Below are 25482 nucleotides of genomic sequence, written 5' to 3' on the forward strand. Positions count from 1 at the left end.
AGCGCTATGACATTGCGTCTGGGCAAGTTTCCATCGCGTGTGGCGACCAGCCACCGTCCGCCTCTGTCCAACGGTTAATTCAATAAAACGGGAAAACACTGTGCACTTGTGTGACGCGGCGATATTGAACTTCTAAACAAAAGCTGCAGTTAACGTTTACGAATTCTATGCAAATGCTATTGGTTAAAATGCATGTTTATGTAGATGGGCAATAAAAACCGCGTCGCTGCGACTGAGAAGCGATCTGACCTCGATGAATGACTCCCATTAGCATCTCATAGGTTTAATTAGGGGTCCACGCAGCGGCCGGTCGCCCACGTCAACGCGTGCGGCGTGTGGGCAATCAAATTAGACGCAGCAGACAATGGGAGTGAGCGAAGCGGACAACCCCACGACAAAACGTTTTCTCGCAATCTTCGATCACCGGATTAAGGGAGTCTCGTCTCGCACGTTTTATCTCCGATTGTCCGCACTTAACGCGCACTTTACGCCGAGTGCCCCTCGAGAGGAAATTGAAAGCGATCGCTTTCCCGACTATCTTATCTGTAGTGTTGTACTAATTAATCGATGTAGCGCGAAGAGCTCGTCGTTAGAGGTAAATAATGCTCGCATTGTGACCGCAGGCGGTGATTTATCGGTGTGAATAGACAAAAGTGTCGCGGGCGGAGCGGGCCCGTACAATGGTGTGGAATGTCGTCGCGGGCAGTCGCTCGCCGCGCTCGTGCGACCCGTGAATGCAGATTATTAATAACCCGCTCCGGTTCGGCACGACGCAGCGCGACGGTTTGAGCGACTCCCATCGCACTCCTCGCCCCGAGCGCCTCCACCTGTACCATATGATCCCGCGCGCGCTTATTCACCATACCTTTTAATGACCGCATTGATGCGCGTGCATTCCGCGGACGATTCGCGACGCTGCCCAGCCACGCCAAATTATAATGTTTACTAATAATATTTAAGATCGATCACTGTTTTCATAAATTCTTAAATTATTATATTCATCAACAGCCCCTGTGTTGGCTGGAGGCTCCCCTACGTATATCATCCCCGCATCCATAGTAACAATGCATAACAATAGAGTCGATGCGGATTATAACAAATTCCCCAAATTGTGTGGGTTCATATTTGAGCTGAACAATAAGACAAAATAGTGATAATGTCACATGTGTGTGGAGTTCACCGCATTTGGAACTAATTGGCAAAATTTCATAATGTTGCGATTATGTTCAATGTAACATCTGCCTAATGCTAAATAATCATGGAGTGAAATGTGTCATGATTTCACATTTGATGGGTCCTTAAGCTTTTTACGTTTATAATTTAGGTTGTATTTAGGGAATGCAATCCCGACTCGAGATCGTCAACTCGAGATCCCTCGCGATCAGAAATATATATCCCGCGGGATCCCGAGATTTTCGGGATCCCGTCTAGTTAGTAAAAATAATACAATTCGAACGGCTTGTTTAATGTAATATGTGTGTGATAGTGTGGTGAATGCAATAAATTATTATTTGAAAGAAAATAAAAGCCTTTATTTTTCAATATTACTAACAACGTAACATAATTAACAGGTGTAATAACATGAACATAATCAAAAAAGTAGGTGTAGCTCCAGGAGATCAAAATAAAAAGTAATCACATGGCATTTTGAAAGTAGCCTCTTAAAATACAAAGTGTCTCAATAGTACGAGCTTCTAATCGGCATCTTAAGTCTATTGCAATGTAGCCAACTGCTGAAAATGCCCTCTCCGACAATCCCGAACGGGATCTCGTCATATTATGCTTCGGGATTGATCCCGAAAAAATACACGGGATCTCGCGAGATCGGGATCCCGCGAGATCGGGATTGCATTCACTAGTTGTATTGTTGGAATTCTGCGTTATGAGCGTCAGAGTAACAGCGAAACGAAGCTTATTAGCATCGTGACTCTACAATAGGAACTGCAATAAACAAAAAATGTCGGACAACGAACTGTTGGAATGCTTTAAAAATAAATGGTTAGAAACTGCTAAGGTACTTAATTTAAAACATGGACAAAAAACAATGAAAGTGGAAAGGGCAAAGTGCTTAAAGGCGTGTTAAACAGAAAATGCACTATGAAATTACCTTTCACGTTTTGTTGATATCGGTGAAACTAAATGAGATCAGTTTTTGTCGACAAGTAGGTACGGCCCTGCGTCGAGCGTCACGCCGCACGCCACGACAGGCGCTATTATAACGACTGTCGCCCAACACTATTACACATTTCTTACAAAAATTATGTTTGTGAAAAAATCTCGGCTTTTTATTCTATCATACAACAATTATTGGGGTTCTAAAGTGGTTGCGAGTCTTATACACTTTATTTTTACTCGATTTTAATGTGTTTTTGTGTTGTATTCAAATCAGCTAGGCTATTATTTTTATGTAATCTATTTGTATAAATTAAGGAGTGGTACACACAATTAGTATGTATTCGAATGAGTGATGTCATATCTTTATTTCGGTAATAAATTAGCAGAAATCATAATGCAATGCCCATATAAGGTACCCACCCAGAAGTGGTTCTATACAAAATTTTAATTATTTTACTATAATAACCGATTCATAATTTTTAATTTATGGCGAGAACGTGGCCATAATTCAGTAGCATTATAACAGAAAACAGTGATGGGACAATCAAAAACTAAATTGATTTCGACATCGATGATTGTGTCTCCATTAAAAAAGTTTGCTAGTTAACAGCGCTCTGTTTGACACTGGATCACATTATCGTTTTTTGGTTCCATTTATTTTCTAAGATTTTGAATGTGTTGAACTCACGATTTATTTTTTGCGTCATTTCCATCGTCCACTAAGTAAGTGGCCATGTCGTGAGTGGTTCGATTCGTTACCGAAACTATAATTAGTTTTACCGTTACCGAATACTTTACATTTTCAATGTATATCGAGCTTATTGATGGCTGTTGCAACAATGACAAGCGTGACCACTCATTGTCTATTTTCTCGGTACAATGACGACTCTTTGTTCACAGCTTGTTTTCCTGGTTCATACAAAAACTTATCGAGTTTTTAATTACAGACACCTACTTAGTTTTCTCGATCATTCTTAATATTTATAGATTGGTCATCAACACTCGGTATTTCCATATTCTGTCATCCATTAGTTAGCTCTATGTTCACTTATTAGTCGTGTACAGCGTTTACGTCAAAGTTTCCAGATTTCAAATTTGTATCATTAACACGTTTCTAATGCTAATTGTCGATGTATTGCGACAAAAACTTGTCGTTTCGTGTAACACTTATTAAGTGGCGAGTCGCCTTTTTCTCAAAATTTAATTATCGGCATTAGCTTGACACCAAAAACGGTGCGGGGAAAATTAGGTGGTTACAGTGACGGAGACACGTCGATTTGTTTGCAAAACTGTTCAACGACCAGCCAAAATTCCGTTTCAATTTGTAGAAAGTCGATAATTGTTCGCGCGACCGCCACTAGAATTGAAATGACAATTGCCAGCAGTGTTGTAAGTGATTGATTAGATTCTACATTAATTAATGACTACTTCGAATATAATAGCGTTTGGTATCGCTAAATGGACGACATTATGTCTGAGCGTCGCCGCGTCAAATATGAAGGATGATCTCTAACATTTGTCCTGGACACGTATTCTAACTGAATTCAATGGTCCCGTCCCGGTCCTTTGAGACCAAACAACAGATTTAATAGCGGATGGATATTCATTTCTGAGTTCATCATTTTGACACATTATAGACTAGCTTTATTTACAGTTTTGTCATATTTCATTGACAAGAAAAAAAATGTAGTCTCACAATAGACAAAAGTAATCTCGATAATACGTTTAAAATCCTTGAGATCTTAAAGATGTTGTGTAAACATTATTTGTAATAACGTTTAAATTTGGAAACATAATACTCGACGAATCACTAACAACATTCGTGATATTTAAACAACATGATGAAACCGTTAAACCTAAAAAATAAATTAGCATCAGTATTCAAAGACAAATAATAAAAGCCAATTCACATCTCGGCAACTGCGTAAAGACTATCAAATTATAGATACAACTATTTGAAAATGTACCATGCGTGATCGTTGCGTTAGCACGCCATCGACCAATAGGATCGCCCTGAAAACTTTGCCTCTCCATACAACCGCTCCTCGACAATACTTCATCTCACTAATTTGCGCTTTATTCATATTACTTAAGGTTTAAATCGGTTTACACGCTACAGATAGGGCGACACTCGGCAAATAAGTCGAATAGCTTTTACCAGGTGTTCGACAAATGGAAAACTACTAATTAAAGTAGGTACTTGTGCACCGAGACTTAAATGGAATAACGCACACTCGGTCGTAAGGAGTTTAATTAATCTGGCTGCTGACGCAACGCACGGATCGTTTTCTTTCTATTAGTGTCCGAAAGCAGTTTGTTCAATTGATTCGCTGTGTAGCAATAAACAGCTTCAGTCTCCGCACTGTTTGTGCTAAGAATTTGAAGAGTTAACGTTTCTAAAGATCAAAGAGACGGATGATTAGCGGATCACTTGTAGATATTGTTGTTACATAAGCGAACACTAATGGTGCTAGGTACATGTAAGAAGTAATTGTGATGTACGTTTTAGCACTTCTTTGTACTCAAGGACTACAAATACTCGTTAATTACGAACGAGTCTCGTGCCTCCCACGTAACCGAAATCATATTTAATACAAATATTTTGATCACAATTATTATTCGAGAGCACAGAGTTATTCTACCGAACACGCCTAATTCATATCGTTAGGATAATTGCAGCAAATTGTCGTAATAAAATTTGGAAGGTAGCGCCATTAAAATGTGTTCGAATGTGAGACAATGTGCCCCTAATGAACGACGGGACAAGTAAAATAAATTATTTACGCCACACACTGCGACGACATTGCTACAAATTTGGATAGACATAAAAGAAGATGTAGAAATCTGGGTAACGACGCAAAGTGAATGGACAACAGTAATTACCGTGGGCCGTGGAGACGCTGTGGTGCGTATCGTCACATCACTAATTGTCAAATACGAGGGCACCACGCCACGTAATTTGTCCGTATTATGTCCCAACTCTTATTTTTATTACCACTACGTCAAAAAAGACCTTTTTCGTAGATGACATTTTTATATTATTCGGATCGAACATAATACGTTATGATACAATAGATCCAGTTCAGTGAGGTTCTATTGTAATAAAGAAGACGACATTTGGAGAACATTAAAATTCCCTGGATTGTATAATTACATATGACACATTTGAACATTAAGTCACCCACGCTCGGTCGATGTTGTGCCTCTAAACTTGTATAATTTGTGTTAAAGCTGTAATATATGAGTATTTGGAGGCTCGCGTTCGACGCTCCGTGCATCGATCGTTAATAAAATTATCAAAATCTAAACAGGTTTTATTAGGATCGGTCGCGCGTCGCTCGTGCGTCCGAATACTCGGAATGGTGCGAGCGTCGAGCGGTCCGAGAGCGACCGAGTGGTCCGAGCCTCGTCTCGGTCCACCTTATGAATGGAAATGGTTTTTGGTATTTTAAGTGTTTATAAAGGTCGTAAATAATTTATCGCCGCGTGATACTTCCGTCGGACGAATTTAAATGTTTAAATCGATGAACGACTAACTCGTACTGCTACCGGATTTTAATTCGCGTACACATAATAAATGACTAAACTTTTTGATTTATACCACACTGTTTAATTACACGAGTAATTTAGATCGTATTGATTTAATTAACGAAATCGTTTTTAGATTTATTTTCTCACTGTGTATAGCTTTGATCGCACGATCCGATTAGTAGGATTTGCGAAATATAATTGAAATGTTGAAAGTTTATTAATTTGATGTATTAAACATAGCAGTACATGTTGCTTAAACTTTCACACAAGCATCGAAAGATTTGAGACTGTCGCTATCGTCAAATAGTGAATAGCACTGTGTTACAAGCGTACTTTTTATGTAAACAGCGTATATCTCGGCACGTTGTGTCAGTAATCGTGATTCAGCCTAACAGCAGTATGCTTAGTGAGCAGTTATTCAGAGCACACGTGGACATAGTTATAGCCGGCCTTACACACCTCTGCTTAATAGGTTAACGACTTGTCTTGATCGATTCACGAAAATAATGGCAGATTGATTACCGTAGTAGTGGTAGAATGCCAATTTGTTGTGGTACTTGGCAAAGAGCTTTGGTCACACATGAAGCAAAAGTTTGAATGTAAGGGAAAGCAAAACGACGAATTGAATTATAAACGAGGACGTAATGATTCACTGAGAGACTTTTAATACAAGATGAAATTGAGCAATGATAAATTGTAGAGTAGATATTATGACGATTTATTATATCACTAGAACATACTTCCACAAAACCAGCATCCAAAGACAATCATACAAGGCGTGAACTCCTTTAAGAACTCTTAAACTTAAATGAAATCGAGTCCTACATAGACGGAAACATGGAAAAACTTTACTATGAAACAAGTACCTACCTAAATAAAGTAATCACATCAAAAACTAGTACATATTGTGTGAAGAGTACTTCACCTGTTCGGTTCGATATCGTGCCGTACACTTGCATATTGCACACACAATAATTTAGAACTCATTACTTATGTAACACTAAATTTCTGTCTTCGCTTTAATAAACATTTGGTTGTTACGTAAGTTTTACGTACGAGTCATAAGTGTTTTGTGGCAAAAGTCAATTGGCAATTTGGTTGAATCACTATGCGTGAAGATATGAGCGTTTCAATCTTGAAATTTGCCCTGATTTTAATGGGATTAGTTTATATTAATTTTTCAACCGTCATTCTCCGGATCAGTGACGGTAGGTGGAAGTTCTATGGCATTTACTATTACTTTATTTACGAGAAAATACCGAGAAATAATCAAAATGCTGGTAACTACTGGTTTTTTTTTCTAAAGTAAGAATAAGTACCTTTCTATCTGTTTTACATCGCTTTAATCGAACATTTAACCTCTTAATTCAATCGCAGTAAGTACAATGACAACTGTTTAAACTATGGCAGTTAATTCATTTTAAAACGGCATTTAGTCCGTAATCTGTTAATTTAAACATTTAACCAGTAATCCTATTAGCTGTTTCGCAATATGAAGTGAATCATATCCTTAATGTAATCAAGGCCGGCCCCAGATTGAGTTATGACAAATCATTTGGCCAACGTTCGACGCAAATACCTATGTGTAACAAAGGGCAAATATAATGGAGCTTATTAACTTCGGTGGTTGTAGCTGTTCGTGTTCTGTACTAAACAAACATTGTGTAACTTGTCTATTGTCAAGAGCGACTCTACATAGGAGGTATAATTTTGATCACAGAAATTAATCAACTCGCATTATGTATACCAACGAAAAATGGCGTCCGTATATTTAAATTAGATGTAAGATACAGAGATGATTGATTAATCAATTATAAATATGATCCCTAAAAACAAGTACAATATAAATCCATAACGAACCATCGCTATCAGATCGCAGAAACATATAAATTAATCCTTTTTGTTGGACATAAAAAATATGTTGTGACACAAAAGCTTCACCTGCAGATAATGTTTTGGGTGTAAAACCGGTAGCGATATCACCAAAGGAGGTTATTCATGTATTGGAACAGATACACGATCTAACCTTGGGTATGGCCACATGCTCAAATCTTTATGAATGGATTAATAGCTGAATATGAATGGACGTTGGTCAATGCCTATACGCGAGTGGAAATCAAAATGTATGACGTGATCGGCTTTGAGGCAGTTGTACCTACTTATTAGGTAGTAAAGCCTCAATGTTACGCTTAATATTTTACGTTCAACGCATATCATTTGAATTTGAAAAAAGTGCTTTTGTCATGTAATTTTGCAGCGATATTTCTATGCGTAATTCCTATTATGGCTTTAAAATTGGATAGCTCATTCATTTGCAAAAATTAACAATCGTTTTTTTATTAATACTTATTCTGTAGGTCGTAAATAAAAGTTTTTATTACTCATTCGTTGTCATAAATTGTCAGTAAATTAATGATTTTACGACAGCCATTAGATTCGAAAATCTCTAAAGTAGGTGGGCTCGTTGAAATTATCAGTGCAACAATTGACATAATCTCAACGCCCACGTACATTTTTACGAGTTTGATCCCAACTTAAAGACGTAAACTTGTCGAACGTGATGTAATAATAGCCAATAGAAAAACATATTTGATTCAAACTAATCCTAACTAAAAAAGCTATGATTTAAGAAATGTTAAACGAAATAATCCTTTCCATAATATTAAAAAGATTTTGCGTCGGATAACAAACGACTTCGTTCAAAGGCGGTTATTACTATAAAAATCGAGCAGACAAACAAATGAGCGAGTACAAAAGGAACACTTCTATCTAATCAAAAGAGGCAGAGTTGGTTGATTTTCGACAAAAGCCAACAAGTGAGTGGTATGAGCGATAATGAGTGGCGCGGCGCGCGGGTAAAACCGGTAGTACACGAGCATCTCTCACCGTTACTTAGCACATTCTGCCTTATAAACGATGTGGTAACTGTGATTTCAATCGAAACTACTTTTAATTAATTTTCTACTACATTATGGATGCCGTATCACTCGTATATCTACCGAACGGTCATAATAATCGAGAAGATTGACTCGATAATTATGATTGGTTAAATTATTGAATAGTTTTACAGAGTCTATTTAAATTTTCACCGAATTAATTTATAAATCATTCGGTGTTGATTGAATTATGTTTATGTTGCGGAATGAGGTTAGCCGAGAGTTATTGGTCGACAATCGCGTGGGCAGAATATATTCCTTTTGTAATAAAAACTCTAGCAATTTTGACCTTAACACGTCAACACTGGAAGACATCGATCGCATACAGAAGACGCTCTACTTCGGTAAGTTTTAACGAGCTTTCAGCGATCAAGAAGATTGATTATCGGATTTACTTGAGAATTTAAACAAAGCTGGTATCAGGAAAACACTCGTTTTTTCCTCTCAACAAATTAAGTAAATCCACTTACATATTGTGGTAATAAAAAGGCCGAATTAGCTGTATCCGTGAGCACTTTACTATAATATCGCACTAAGTTTCAAGTCACGTCATTGTTATCTCTACAATGGTAATTTGGGATTAAGCGGCCGGTTATTTCCACACGAAACTAATTAATAAACATCTCATAATAAAGCCTTGAACTTTTGATTACCGAGAACTGGACAATGGTACTCGTTATATAAATGTCTTTACTTACACAAACGGCCGCTCGACTTACCAACTACAATCGGACGAACGGACGGACGCGCATATCTAAGTAATTAATCGTAACTTATGATTGATTAAACACATTTAAAGCGGGCACGACTCCTATTTAAATATTAAATCTATTACAACGGGTGACATAATACTTAATACAATTTTAATCTGAGTTATTGTATAAAAGACACATTTAAGTTTTGGAAACAATATGGGCGGCTCATGAATAATACATGATATGACAGTAAGTCTAATGGAAAACATATTGAGAATTTATGTTAAATAATTACAATAGTTTAATTGTTGAATAAATGTTCCTCTGCACTTTAAAAGTAAGATAAATTATGTCGTTTAATATCCGATGTCAATATCGTTGTATTTTTTTTCGAGGAATAAAGCATTCCTACGAGGCAACAAATGTCAACACCTGAGAAGGTTAATAATTACATTTATAATTGCGTTAATTTTAAATAAAGGATAAAAGAAAATGATTAATCTTATACTCATACTGTAAACCATTTGTAAACATAATTCCTAAATTACTTATTCTAAACCAAGAATCAAACCTTTAACCTCACGATGAGCAATCAACGAGCACTACAAACGAGGCAGTCAGATGTACGATAGAAAATATTTAGTTAGTGCAAACGAGGTAAACACGTGTATATTTATCGACACCAGTTTGTCGAGTGGTACAAGGCAGCCCTTTACACGCCAGCACCCGCGCACAACACTACGCGAGCGCACTTCGACAAACACGCGCTAGTGATGCGTAACGCAAACTCTGATGTCGATATTTACTCTGCCACCACAAACACTGACACTCGATATTTGTCCACCTCGCCAGCTAATGGTCGCAGACTCTATTTACTGTTGTAAAATTCACACGAGCCACTCAGCTACTGTAATGAACTGACATTAAACAGAAAAAAACACAATAAAATATGTTTACGATCAGTTTATTTAAGGTTAGAAAGATCAGAATTAATATTAACAAATTAGGTACCGGTTCACACAAACTGTAGGTACGAAACGGTCATAACTTCACCAGGATTATATTTAAAATAAAATAAAAACGTTTAAAACGAGAGAAAAAAAGGAATGTAAAGCCATAACTTCATTTTGAATTCCGTTCGGTTTGTTCCCGTCTGACTGTGAACGCGCCCAGCAGGGGGCGCCATCGTTCTCACCTCGCGACGCGAGTGGTAGCCGGTCTTTAATAAGTATCGATAAAATATGTCGATAAAATATGAATATTTATAAATATTTTCGATACTCTCCCGTATCGTCTACTTCTAAAGCGAGGCTGGCTAGGCTCGAGTCGCGCTCGACCTCCGAGGAGTCTGCTGTTTTTATCTACACTCTTATTTAAAATTGATAAATGGCCATTAATTTTAAACGCACGTTAAAACTGCTTATTTCTATTAGAAACTATAAATCTGGCTATCATAACAACATTATGGTCAAGTGGCCATTGATGTCAGTATTTACGCGAAAATGGCAATAAATCTTGAATGTAAGTTCATGCAGTGTCAAAAACGTACTTGCTACAGAAACGAGTTCTAAAACATTCAATTTGTAAGAGGAATTATTCGGCTTTAAATTAATAGCCGGCAAAGTGTATGGGGGACAGAACTAATTAATCTCTTGATGGTATTTCACATTAATTAAACAACTCAAACCGATCCTTATGCAAAATAGATCCTATTCCGCCAAGATAAAGTCTACATTTGTTTAAGTTGAACGGTGATCAGTACACGGACTATATCGTTGAAGGCTATCATAGTGTGAGGTCTATTTTATTATTACGAAACTTTATTTTTCTTTATAAAAGCCTACGCTTATCCATGAGAAGATTCATGAAAATTAAATGTCCCATAACAATAGGATATAGTCGTGGTCACCGAGATTATAAAGCGTAGTTTACACGATACGATCTGTTGGCTCGAGGTCTTCCGTGAGACGGACCAAATTATATTTTTTCAACACCAATTACATAACCTAAATGTGACCGTAAACAAAATCGTCTTACAAAAGTAACGAGCATTAGTAAACAGATTGTCATTGTGCGAGGTTTAAGTGTGGACATGGCAACTGTTGCCTTCCTAACGATTAAACTCTATGAGAAATAACAACGCGAATAATGATAGCTTTCAAATGCTGAGCAATAAATCATACAATCTATTTTTTTGATGTCTAATAGTTAATCAAATTTAAGCAACTGTTGCGAGCAAGTGTGATCGCTTTTTTGTTGGTGCGGCGCGTAACTTTTGCAAGTTCGACGGTTAGACTTAATTTTGAGACATTAATCTCTCGTCAGCGATCACGAAGGTAGATCACTTAAATGCGAGAATGTTAAACCACGACAATTATTTATAAAAATTACACCACTTATTCAAAAACGTAGGGACATAACGTTGACTATGGTTAATCGTTATTTAGTGACAGTGTAGCCATGTCCACGTTTTTACGACCGTAATCAAAACGTGATTGTCGCGCATCCAAAAAAAAACTGACTTAATTGTGGCGAGCGAGTGTTGATGATATAAACAGTAATTACTTACCTCCGCATCCCAAATGTTATTAAAATCCGCTTAACGTTTGATGAGCAAGTACTCGTTTTACTTTTGACGGACAACCGAGTGACAATTTCTATGAATTGTCATTAGTATACGTAATAGCTAACGACAAAAATATACTCGTGTAATTATAATCAATGTCACATTTATGCCTGTCAACAATAATATATACATTTATTGATACGAAATTAAGTAGAGTCCTCTGTTATTTATTTAATGACAATACTATACATTATATGAGATCAAGATATAAATAAATGATATATTTTATTTCTCGTCTGGAACAAACAATTGTGCATACCATTTAGTTAAAAGTCTCTGCTTCAGTATCAACCAACAACAATAAGAACTTCAAATATACTAAAAAAACCGTCATATGCAATGATTTTTTGAAATGTAACGACGCATTTTTTTATTTGCATATAATAAACCACACCTGTAGTCTAAGGAGCGTTTAAGGCGGTATATTTTCTAAAATAATTATCATGAACATCTTTTGCGGCAGTCGACGCCTGGGGGTGCTATTGTTTTAAGGAAATTTTTTATTGCTTTTGGCAAGCCAACAATGGGAGCGGCCGAGAGGGTAATTTCGTTCGTCCGAGGCAGTTTAGCTCGTGGCGTTCCGACGACACTGTGCAGTGTGCACACTGCCTTACTTTGTACCTTTTTTAGGCTTTATAATCCATTCAATTTATAAATGTTACCGCATTTGACTCCTTTATGTGTGCATACATATTTATACGCGAGTCAGTGTTTATATATTTTTATACTAATTGAAAATTTAACAATGTATAAAACTATGAATTACAACCCAAAAAAACCTAAGGTAGTATTACATAAATTTAATTACACACTAGTTAATTGGCTGCGATATTTAAAAATAGTTTTCATGGCCACTCCTTTTATTACTAAGGATAATAGTCTGTATTAAATTTTACACCTTTCGAGTCGATACGAAATAACGAGGCCTAATATTAACGTGTAATTAAATCATAAACTAAGATAAAGATCGTACGTTTAAAAACGCCGCTCGACGTACTAATCCGTTGATTTACAATTACCAATAATTATTGTATTACTTAGTCTAATTGCGGGCAATTTTAATTATCAATAAAATGGAAAATTTCGTATTGGTTCGATTTATGACGGTGTCGTACGACAAATTAATGCTGATTACATTTTATTGTGAAATTAAAAGATTGTGAATATAATTTTGTAAGTTTACGGCGTTCTTGCGCGTCATGTGTTGACGTTTTTGACGCGGTACTTATGATCGTTTAGCGGAAGAAATATCTTAAGATCCTGTTAGTATTCTTGTTAGACAATACAAAGCCGCAAATTGCTTGTTGAATTAAATTAGGTTTCAAAGCGAGCGAGTAATTATCACTATTAATTATCGGCAAGTTAGTCACTGAGATTTGTACTCGCGCACAGAGCCTGCCCTACCAGTTTAATGCTGCATCATAGTTATTTCTGAACTCAAAACAATGAGGGGAACCATTCATAACGAGCCTTACAAATGTCCACCACAATTGCAGCAAACACAAAACTTAATTAAACTGACACTTCGCATGCATAATGAAATGATTCACTCGCTTATAACGACTTACGAACACACACGCACACACACACTCATAGATGGTTTCTTAAACATGGAGTATCTGATGAATAACAAAAAGAAAGGTTTTTTTCTTATTTGCGTTGATACTACACTTTGTGGGATATTTTCTGTAATTTATACAAGTAGGTATATCCATTGTATTTTGATCGGTAGTCGCGAAGTGTACTGTAAGTAAGTACTTAATTAGCTATTCGAGGTGTGCCTGCAACTTTATATTTATAACGTCCAGTAAAAATACTTAGATGCTCACAAAATAAATTAAGTTGTCATGTGCGTAAACGATTCTTATTTAGTTTCCTTTAGGCGTCTGTATAGCTCATTCTCCAATGGAAAATGTTTTTTTATCTCCTTGGATTCAAATAATTTTATAAAATACACAGAATTATTATTTTTTAATTCCTGCAGAATGTTAGTTTTGCTATCACATTTTACAACCATACAGATAATATAATTTGTTGATAGATATAGGAAAATCATCATCAATCGCAACTTTTACACAAATAATAAAAACAATTTCTTCAAGAAATTTAATTTTTTCTATTTAAGTTTTATTTTACTAGTTAACACTGGCCAGTAATTACTGAAATTTAAAGGCATATTTAAAAAACCAAGCACTAAGACAAGCAAAAGTCGAAAGAAAAAAAAGTCCGAACGTTCCAATTTCAATTCGAATTTGACAGTTCATTTTTTAATAAGGAGCTATCATTGACATTAGAAGTCATAGCCAATGACCGTTTATCAATACAGTTCCTATCGATTATTTAATAGCAAACACAGAAGATAACGTTTTGGAAGTTATCGCTAATTATTGGAAGATAACAAGGTTTATTACTGAACTGGAGTGGGTCGACAATATACTTAATCTACCTAGGTATTCATAGATATTGGAGGGTTATTCTGTTACGTTTTTATATATTATTAAGTTGAAGCGTTGAATTTGACTTAGACATAATACGATTTTTGAATGTGTTCATATAGCAGTTTAATTTTAAAGTAATCATTATTAGTGATTTATAGAGCGAAAGCTGTAAAATGAGTCATTACCTAATAAGTATAAGTAAGATTTTAGTAAGTAAGAAATTCTCTATTTATAAAGCGTTATTTCAAAAAAGATATCTTAAAGAGTTCATATTAATCCTAAACGCAGTAAACAATCACTTTATACTTAAAAATCTTTACATGCAAGTAAAACTTATACTAAAACATGATGGTATTTTGTAACCGATGTTAGAATCGAATGTTAAAATATTAGAGAGCAACCCTAAAACGTCGGAGTCGGAAATTACATTAAATGTTTATGTTTGATATCTATATAGATACGCGGGCAATATACAACGGATTATAACCCTTATCTAGAACAATATCATTATAATGTATTTTTTAATTTTTCGCGTGAAAACATCATTGTAGGAATTATGTCTGGACTTTAATAATGTTGTAGATAATCTCTCGGCTTTATGTATTAACAAGACTATCTTGATATGATGTTTTAATAAAGGAATGCGTTTTATGATTATGATGTAAGGAAATTAGAATATTGAAATTTTGATTATTTTGAAAAGTTTTAGCTTTTACAGGAACTTAAGTTTGGGTCAACAAAAAATGTATGCTTAACAAGATATTAAGTTATAAGTAGGAATACAAATAATTTCATTAAAATCGTGTATAATTTTCTTGTAATTAAATTGTTATTACAAAAAGTAATATCATTATTTTTAATCATCTCATCGCATAATTACTTCGGAATAAACTAAAGCTACTGAAATAAGATTCGCGGAACTCTAAAAAAGCGATTTGTCAGAGGTGTCAAAAAGCTGCGCACGATGTCAACCGGAGCGGCGCGCGCTCAGCCTCCTCGCCGCAGGCGTTTCGCAATAACCACGCACAATTATTACTAAAAAAACACTCTGTATTCACACTTATTTATTAACAACCTCTCTTAACTAACAGCATTCTAAATTTACACTTTTTCTAGCTCATAAATCAAAGAGAATTTACTATCGATAAATACTGGTTAGGTACTTTGTAACAATGAGTGTGATAAAGCCGAAAAACCCGTACATGGTAAAATCGAGTTGAGTTTCGAGTAGCGAGTGGGGACAATGGTTGGGGCAAGTTCGTCGTCTGGCCTTGAAGGAACCAGTCGGTCTCGTCCGAAACACCTCTGGGCAATTATTCAATAAAACAAAAGCATCAAGCGAAGTTTACGCCACACCAACAGAAAACGTTCGCAAATTAATTTCGCTTAATTAAGCGACTTCACCTGGAAACTTGGAAAGTTTTTGCACCTAATTATGGGTATAATGAGTAGAGAAAGTAGGTAAAATGGCGTAGTTTTTGGCATTTAATTATTAATAAAGGGTACTTGGTCACATACGGCGATAATGGAACTTTAAAGATAATATGATTACACGCAGAGAATATTATTATTTATTAAGTTTAAATAAATTTTACATAAAACGGGGAGGGTTTACAGTTAACAAAGTATCCACTTACGAGGTTAACTAATTTATTCTGCGCTATGTATCACGTTAAATAGATAAGCTAAAGCACACAAGAGCCGAAATGTCGGTGCCCATTATTCACGCACGTGCTTCACAAAACGAGCCATATTATCGTTGTGCTCCACTCACAAACGTACGACACAAGCCGCTGAAAAATATACCAAGAAATTTGATATGACACATACTTACATCTTTTATTGAATATAACGCCTCTCCCGAAGGCATTGTGCGTCCTAGTGGCGCGAGCCGAACGAAATATTTCAAATGCAAATCGTGCTAACGCTATGAATGTAATAGTTTGTCGTGCCATGCGCACGCGCCGCGTACGCCGGAAACAAATTATCATACCCATATAAGCACGTACGAAATCGACGAAAAACTTATTGATGTCACTCAACGCTGATAAATTGCGCTAAACGAGAAAATGGTACCGGTCACTGGACGTAATCTGTTGTACACACAAATGTGAGACGCCGACAATAAACTGGTCAAAAAGTGCCGTAACATTTTTATACTACACGTCTGATTCATGAGCTCTCCTAGCTGTAACGGTTAAAAAAATACACATGACTTTATTTTTTATCAATCGCGCATAGTAAAACTGATATTTTCCAGTATTAAGTAAAAAGCCGACACGAATAACAAGTTGTTATTGTAGTAAAGGCGCTCAAACGCAGCGTTAAAAATTCGGAAATCGATTTGTTTGACGTCGCCGTGTTTGTTGACATTCGATTTAAAGCCGAACGCGACCGATGTGGAGCGGAAATTTATAGAACACCTTTTGGATTGAATTTGAAAAATAGAATAACGGACATCGAGCGATTGTAAATATAGGTAAGCGTCAAGCGGCCCGGGTCATCTGTGAATGGGAGACACGTGCAAAATCATAACGGTCACTTGTCGTTTTATTTCCACGAGCCATAGTAAGCCAGTATTTGTGTTGTCTTTTATTCGAGTGCAGCACAAAGCTTTACCCAATTCTGGTGTCCAAGTAAAAAATACCAATTACCGTCTTTTTGGGTATAGTCGCACTTGTGTTCACGACATTTCGCTTGAAGAAGATTTGATTCTTTTATGTATTGAATTGGGATATACGAGTCTGGATTTGGCAGATGCAATGCTAATGTCTTTGTGTCTGGTTATGTTGTATTCAAAATAAGCCGTTACAGTTTTGTAAGTGTAAAGACCTTTGAACTTAGGTAATGGTTTGTATTTCAGGAATGGTATCTGATCGGTAGAATTTAAATGGTATTGTGTAGTAATGTCATGTATCTGGGTGAAGTGGCGTCGTCCTCCGGGTCGCTGACATTACAAGACAAATTGTTTTTTTTATGATGTCAGAATGCAACCAGGAAAAAATATGTTATTTTGTAAAGATCGTGTAGGTACATATTTATTTATCCTTAAGTAGGTAGGCTTTATAAATAGGAATATCATATTTGAAAGTAATCATTTCATACACAAAAACAAACAAGAAAACAAAACATTAATAAGGTCTTACAAGATCGATAAAAACGCAGCTCTACAATTTCCAAAAGATAGAAGTTTACAATGAGAGAGACTACTAATAAGCAATATGTATTTTTAAAAGATACCTATGTAGGTAGTTATATAGCATTTATACATTTATTTAATATTTTTGTTGCACACCCATCAAGCTTTTAACGATAACCTGCTGGTGTAAACCACTCTAAGCAAAACAAACCTAAAAAGTAACTCAGAAAACATAAAATACGTTATCAAAATAAACAAATACATAAACGATTAATCCGTAATATAAACAATACAAGGAAATGCCTATCTTTCAGTACTTAAGTACATAAGCACTCATTTATCTATCACAGAGCGAGCGCGGCGTTCCCATAGATAAGCTTCCACTACCGCCCGGTAGATGGCAGTAGTTGTACGATGTTTGGATTACGTACTGGGAAAATTTTGTTTACAGAAAATTAAGATTATAACGGATACTTGAATTGATTATATTTAAGAAAAAATATGTATTTAAAATATGTAAAAGTGAAATTCAATAAAAAATAAGCATTTAAGAATGAAAATATGTGACAATGATTATCTGATCGAATAAATTATTTAGACGGTCGGCGTTTTCTTATAAGGAAACTGTATTTTACATAAACTTTTCCTTATAAACAGTGATGGGAAAACCTTTTCTCATTTCTGGTGTAAAATAGAACAAAGACAAAAATGACTTAGTACTGACTATTTAGAGTACGAATATAAATGCAATGGAATACTTCATCATTTTGTATTTTCACACGAAAATAAGCATACAATATAAATAATACTAAGATAACTTGTGACAACGGAAATGACAAAAGGAAGAAATAGTGATGATACTGATGTTTGTTTTGGCGAAAATATTCGTACACATTTTAATACCAACAGAATGTATCAATAAACAATATTATTAATGGTTAATAAATAAAAGTAATGGAGATAAAACGTATTGATTTAGTTTTCAGAGCATAATTTTAGTGTTTGAGAAATATGTTTTCATCTTTAATAAATAATAGGAATCAATCATACTTATATGTAATATAGACTATTGTGTTTAAAGATAAGTTAGAAATGTCTATGACCAATTCAGAACAAAACAGAATACATTCTAGATTTTAAAATTACACCTCACTCTTCTAAAAAGAGACCGAAAATGGTATAGGTACAGAATTTTCACCGCGCAAGTTTTCCACTGCGGGCATTGTATGTAAGTTTTTCTAAACTGTTTATCTGAAAACCGCAATGAAAAACTCCTATAAAGAATAGTGCGATGCTATTTTGAGATAAGCCTACATCTTGTTACAAGTATCATGAACACATTAAAATTGTTAATGTTCTTCACAACTAGTAAATTATACATTTGTGACTATTTCACGTTATTTTCGACTCAGTAGTACATAAACATTATTTTTTTACTTTAGGCAATATATCACGTGTTTCTAGAAATAATATTGACTTAATAAAAGAAGGAAAAAAGAAGTAGGTAGGCTCTTCAGCACCTTATAGATAAAGAAATTAGTTCTGAATTTATTAACAGGTACGATGAAAAATAACAATAGATTTTCAGGAAATCTTAGATTTGTGCATGTTATGTGCAATTATGCACCAAAAGCATTATCGTCCCTATAAACAATACGAATGTATTAACAAGTTTGTTAGTCACGCGGGTTTTATCATGATTAGTGTAAAATTGCAACCCTTTCAATAATTATCTCCGATTCCAACATTTTAATTTGAGATGAAAATAACAGTCTATCCCGAAATAGGTATCTAAATTTGTTTTTTAAACATAGGAATCTTTTTGTTTAATTTTCATTAATAATTTCATTTCGGGAAATCGAAACAAAGAAAAAAGTCCTAACACGACTACATTCGGTAAATAAAGCAACTTTTCCTATCCACGACATTTCCAGTAGAAGATAAGTTTTACGACTTGAAATATAATTAGGTTTTAATTCGCTTTACATAGAAGGTTTCTTTATTAATTAAATAAATAATACTGGGATGCTAAGGTTTCCCAAGCTTATTTTCTCCATTGATGCATACTTAGTCATCAAACACTTTTTTTTAAATCTGATGATGTTACTTTATAATCTACGTAAGACTGTTGATTGTTGTATGAGTTATTTTTTTCAGGAAAATAGAGTCCACTATTTCGAATTGACGTTAAATAAAGTAGCTTTTTGTACTGTACTAGGATTAAAACATGACTTCGTATAATTCCAATAAATCTTAAGTCATAAAAAATATGAATGGACCCAAACAACCGTCAAAACGAATAAATACTGTGATAGCGAAAAAGTACCTAGTAAGATTTTTTCTATAATAAGGGTTAAAATGCGTAGGTAGAGTCAATTTTGAAGTCAATTCAATAATATTATTATCCTTTAGTTTCTTTTGCGAGTTCAGTTTCATTTACATTTGACATTTTATTTGCTATTACAATTATAAATGTTATCTCATTCCAACGACAATGGAGTCTGCAGAAATAATAAAACTCGGACAACACCTACCTGTCAAATTCAATTTAAAAATATATATTTCAATTGACAATTATTTAGGTAAGATTACGCAAACTCGTTTAGAAAATCAATCAGCTCTAGATTTTACACAAAAGACTCAAAAGATAACAAAAACAAATATACTTTCACAGAATATAAAACGTCACGAGTCGTGTTCCTTGACGGCGATGACACGAGTGTCCTATACAAAATTTAACTAACAAAGCAACCCATGAAGGTGCTTTCTTAACAATTAAGCAAGTGTTATGCTTATAAGAACGATTTACATAACGCCTTTGGTGGCACCATTGTAATCTTATTCGCACCGTCTCATGCGCCCACGCATCGAAATCAATTATTATAAGAGCCATAAATTAAATACTGTTTGCGATAGATACAGATCTCTATGATAAATGAATCTATGTGTCCCGAATGTGTATCGGGAAATCTCGGGCAATCTCGGCGCAAGATGGCCGCCTGTAGCGCGGGAATGCGCCCGCGCATGTACAAACCTTATTTGAAATTTTCAAATTTGGATCGAATTAGTTAATTGGAATGCTTGTTTATGTATTTTATTAATGAAGTTGTGAAGAGTGACGAATTTTTTGATTACTTAAATTGCTTATAAAAATGCTTTGAGGAAAAATACCTCAAGTATTCGTTATTACATAAGGAGAATATTTTTTTCGTTCACTGTAACGATACGAGAGTTGTATTTTTACACGGCGCTCATGTTGTGATTATCAAATGTCACGGGTTTCGTATTATCGTTTAGATTTGGGTACAGAGGAAAATTAACTGGCTGATTAAAAAGTTATTCAGCAAATTGCAATTATCGAAGATATTTTATGCGCCGGATTCAAATTAGTATCGTTCGTTTTAGATGTTTATGTTCAAGTTTTTATTCCTTTTGCGGAAAAAAATCTCCGTCATGGCACTTTATTGGCAAAAACAATAAGTTTAAAGAGCAAAATTTACGAATAAATGTAATCTAATCTCTTAGTACATAAACAAGCGAGTAATTTGTTGGTGACCTTTTTTGAAAAACCAATAAAACAAACAAGAAAACGTGTCAAAAACGATGTTTTTATTCTTAACTTTATGGTGTTTGAGATAAAAACAATCGCATTTTTATCTAAACCCGACGAATATTTTACATAAAATTATTCAAAGAATCCGAGGAATTAATTGGGAAGTAATCTTGTATCTAACGTAATAGCCGCCTACGGAAAGATAAACTTCGAAAATAGAATAACTAATACTGGTACAAAACGAAAAAATCGGAAACTGGATCAAATATTTTTAAGAAGACTTATTTGAATTTAAAACTTAACGGACATTATGAGTTAACGAGTCTGCAAATCATCGTCAGTAGTTTTTGTAATTTGACTAATCTGAGTCTGACTGATATTCTAGTCTGTGAAAGTGTAATAAAATTAACAAAACTAACTGTTTAACACTCGCCGTCTGGTCTTTTTGTGCGCTGCCATTATACAGCTTTTGTATCTTTTTGTCGGTTTTTTATCATTTTGTTAAACTTTTTTATGTTTTACAAAAATTCGCGCGCGACGGGACATAGATTTCCGGAACTGAGTATTTGGAACTAATGTCGCCGGTTGACTGTTTGTCTTATTGGATCGACAGTTATGAAGCAGTTTAAATAATGAGATTAAATTATAAAGTGCCTGCTATAAAAATTTACTGTTATGAATTTTGACGAAATCATTCAAGTTTGTTTTCATGCAAGCTGAGTTTGAAAATTTTAAAGTTTTTGAAAATTTATGTGTAAAGTTCAAATTTTAAAACGGAATTATTTGATTCCTTAATAACAAGTAACAATTCATCGTGGTGCGTTATATCCTTTGGACTTGTAAAATTATCGCAACTGAACTTTGCCAGTAAATTTTAAACTTGTAGAATTTTTATCGGCAGTTATTTGAAAGAAAACATTTTCCAAGTTAGAAACCAATAAAAATAGATTCTTCGTCCAGAGCTATGAGAGTAATTCATGAAATTTACGATTTGTTTACAAGAGTAACTCGGTAAAAGTTTGCGTTTACTTATTAGAATATTTCGCGGCGGTCGCACTAAGTCACAAGTTTTATGTCATTATGGAAAATCTGAATATAATAAAGCTATTAGAAACTTAGAGTAATTTAAAAAAAACTGATCTTACAGAAGCATGACCAAAAATTATAATGTCGAACTGCACAAAAATATACAAGTCCAAAACATGATCACATATTTTTAAAGTTTCAGACTCTGTCAGGTACTGAAGTAGCTTTTCAGAAAAGCTCATGAATGACAACAAGATCCTTCCTGTAATATGATTCCTATAAGAAAACTTAAAAAGTAAATATTAACCTGTGAGCATCGCCCGCAGAACGCAGCTAAACTGTTAATTGCGGCATAGCACGCAGTCACTTTTAATCACTTGTCCAGTATCCAAACTATAACAATTGTGCGCACAGGGTGTCGAAGTCAGAACACTAGCAACAATGCGTTTACACCAAAACACCCACTGAACTGTTAATGAGGAACTAAAGTTGTGTTGTTGGTGTGAGTTTGTCGTGGGACGTGCGGTAGCGGCGCGCGCGCGACGCAGCACAGTCGACGGTCGGCGGCACACTGCGCGGCCGGCGCGGCGGCCCCCCGCCCGCAGCGCCGCGCCCCTCACCCCGCAGGGGGCGGGGCCGCCCGAGCGAGCGGAGGCGATGCCGCTTAATTACGCTCGCCGGCCGAAGCGGGCCGAAGCGGGACGGCGATAGCGAGTGGGCGCGAGCTATTAGCGCGCGGAGAGCGGGACGACGCGCGTCTTAAGTATTTTGTATAAGTAATGAGGGGCGCGGGGAGCCGCATCTCCCGCCAATCTTTAATGTTGATGACGCCGCCGCCTCGCAGCGCCCCTCATTAACGCTTAGCCCCGCCCGCGGTTAATTACAACGCGCTTAATTGTTTGCTCTCGACCGCTATTGTTTTTGCAAACATTCCTTGGTACGGTTTTGGGACGAAGTGCGACTGCGCTTGTTTCGTAGTCCTCTTGATTGTCTCGTCACGTTAATTGGTCAAAAGTCGCGGCCACTTGTTCGCTCTACACACAATGTGTTATGATATGTGCGTTAATTGTTAAATACTACAATAGCTATGAGAGATAAATACCTAAATGTACTAACATTACACATCGTTCTAGAATGATCATACAAAATTAATATAGCATATAAGTCTATTGCTAATAAATAGCTTTTATTATTTCTAGGAAAAATGATGCCTTCCTACATAATCTTAAGGGTCTGTTAGAAAAGATACTTGTTAGAAACTAAAATAAATACATAATTTATTGTCAAGTATAGATTTTTATTAAATAATAAACTGTATAGGACTTACTTCTTGAAGGGTGATAAAGTAGACAATTTAAATTAAACAAAGATATGATAGAGTTCCTTGACACTCTACTATTTTTTAAAACTACTTTATGAATCTATTTAATTAAATATGTACTAATAATCATCACTCATTTCAGACTGCATTATATTTTTTATAAAACTTCATAGAGCAAATGTTTATAACTTTAGAGCGCTTATATATTTTTATTTTCTTATAAGCGTCAAACAAGAATTGTTTACAAAACAGTCTGTAATCGCTACTTAAACATTAATAAAATAGGTTTCGTAGTAATTCGTAAATTACTTGAAAGTACCACAGTTTATTGTATTAAAAGAGTTTCTAGCTAAATAGATGTACTTAGGTATCCCTAAATTCGAAATTTTACTTTATCGAGATCGTTTAAATGAGGTGCCACTCTGGCCACCGTTTGCCAACTTTTAAATACCTACGCAGTTACTTAATTGAGAACCTTAAATTTTCTTAAGTAAAAAAATAAATAAAAAGTTAGATAAAAAGATCTCCTCTACATTAGTCCCCTGGTTGAAATTGCTACCTACTTACTTAACTCTACTTCATTTTTATATTGTCTATCAAGCATAAAGATCGGACCATGACTTCAATAAAAAGTAATGTTACTTTAATAAATACAGTATTCAGTGATTATAGTTCGTTTAATTAATATTTAGACAATTTTAAGAAGTACTCAAATAGATTTAAAATGAATTATTTGTTAATTTAGATTTATAACTAAGGTATTTGATCAGAATAATAAAGTTAAAGTACTTTTTTTAAGTGGTAGAGCAGCTCTACATGAAAAAAATATCGGTTTCTTCCTTTTATCGAATAATTAATTCTACAATTAAGAACTTAATAACAGAATAAAAAAGTAATACGTTACCAATAGATCTGTTTCTTAATTTCATAAGCAATTAAGTACTTTTTAAGTTTCAAGATTTTTCATAACGACAGAGTTCCTAAAAATACTCTACTCGATTTTTTTATTTTAGCTCAAACCGTTGCGCTGAAATTTTATGTTTTACGTGAGAAAATTAAATTAAAACGCATTTACAAGGAAATCATAACTAAAACGGAAATAAAATTATAATTTAAATTAAATGTTGACGTGAAAAATTCACTTTGAATTTAATGTTTTTACGGATGATATCCGTACAAAGTTTAATACCTATTTAAAATAATAATATAAATGTTTAATGATATGCGTTTGTATAATTTTATTAAAAGCAAAACATTAAACTCTACTGGTTGACTTCGAGCAATACTTTGTCAGCCAGAATTCGAACCCGGGACTTAGGTATACGATGACATTTTAATTTTCTTAATATCTTTTAGTCAATACTATTTTGGTAGTGTGAATCAATGAAAACCGATAATTTCATGTCATCCGCTTTTTACTACAATTGCATTCGCTCCAAAATTTGGCTTTTCCCTGCTATCATCACCCGATACTGCCTAACTCATGTGCGGGTATGAAAATATTATAAAGTAAGAAGTTATTAAACAATTTCTATTTAAATCTTACTTCGAAGAACGAGAGAAGGTTTTCCGAATAGAGTTTTAAATACTTCTTCCAAAGTTTATTTCATTATTTTTCTAAATAGTATAATGATGTTTAAATTTTATAAACGCAAAGGTTTTGATTTGAAAATTGTATTTAATTGTCCTATATAATTAACTGCATTCTATTAATTTCCTTACTTAAACTTTTACATAAAAGCTTTAAAGAAAGCATTTTATCAAGTTGTTGCATCTAAGACAATCTTACCGGTCACCAGGGAAAAGCCAACTTTTAATAATAAAATTATATCTATAAGGCATTAGTTCAAATACCAGTAATAAAGCTTTTTATAAATAAGAGAAAAATTAAAACTACAACAGCCCAAATTACATTGATCATATTCATTTACTTAAACTTCAAAATCACTATAACATGCCCCATAATATATAAGACATACACACCGTAGCCTGCGATAGGAGAAAATCGTCTTATGGATTGCGTAATATTTTGAATCGCTCATATTTTTAAATCTATTGGTCATGTGGACTTCAGATTTTTTTCAGTAGGTAGGTGCTTAAAC

The 25482-nt window shown here is 34.7% G+C and overlaps 1 protein-coding gene across 1 annotated transcript in view; it reads right to left on the reverse strand.

Moving 5' to 3' along the window:
- Window positions 1–22620, reverse strand: part of zfh2 (Zn finger homeodomain 2) — a 119880-nt gene extending 97260 nt beyond the window's left edge. Inside the window, exon 1 of the mRNA XM_076122679.1 lies at window positions 22367–22620. The gene's annotated coding sequence lies outside the window, so the exon portion shown is untranslated. The remainder of the gene's footprint in view (window positions 1–22366) is intronic.
- Between the last annotated feature and the right edge of the window lie 2862 nt (window positions 22621–25482).

This window comes from Anticarsia gemmatalis, chromosome 14 (assembly GCF_050436995.1).
Source record: "Anticarsia gemmatalis isolate Benzon Research Colony breed Stoneville strain chromosome 14, ilAntGemm2 primary, whole genome shotgun sequence".
NCBI lineage: Eukaryota > Metazoa > Arthropoda > Insecta > Lepidoptera > Erebidae > Anticarsia > Anticarsia gemmatalis.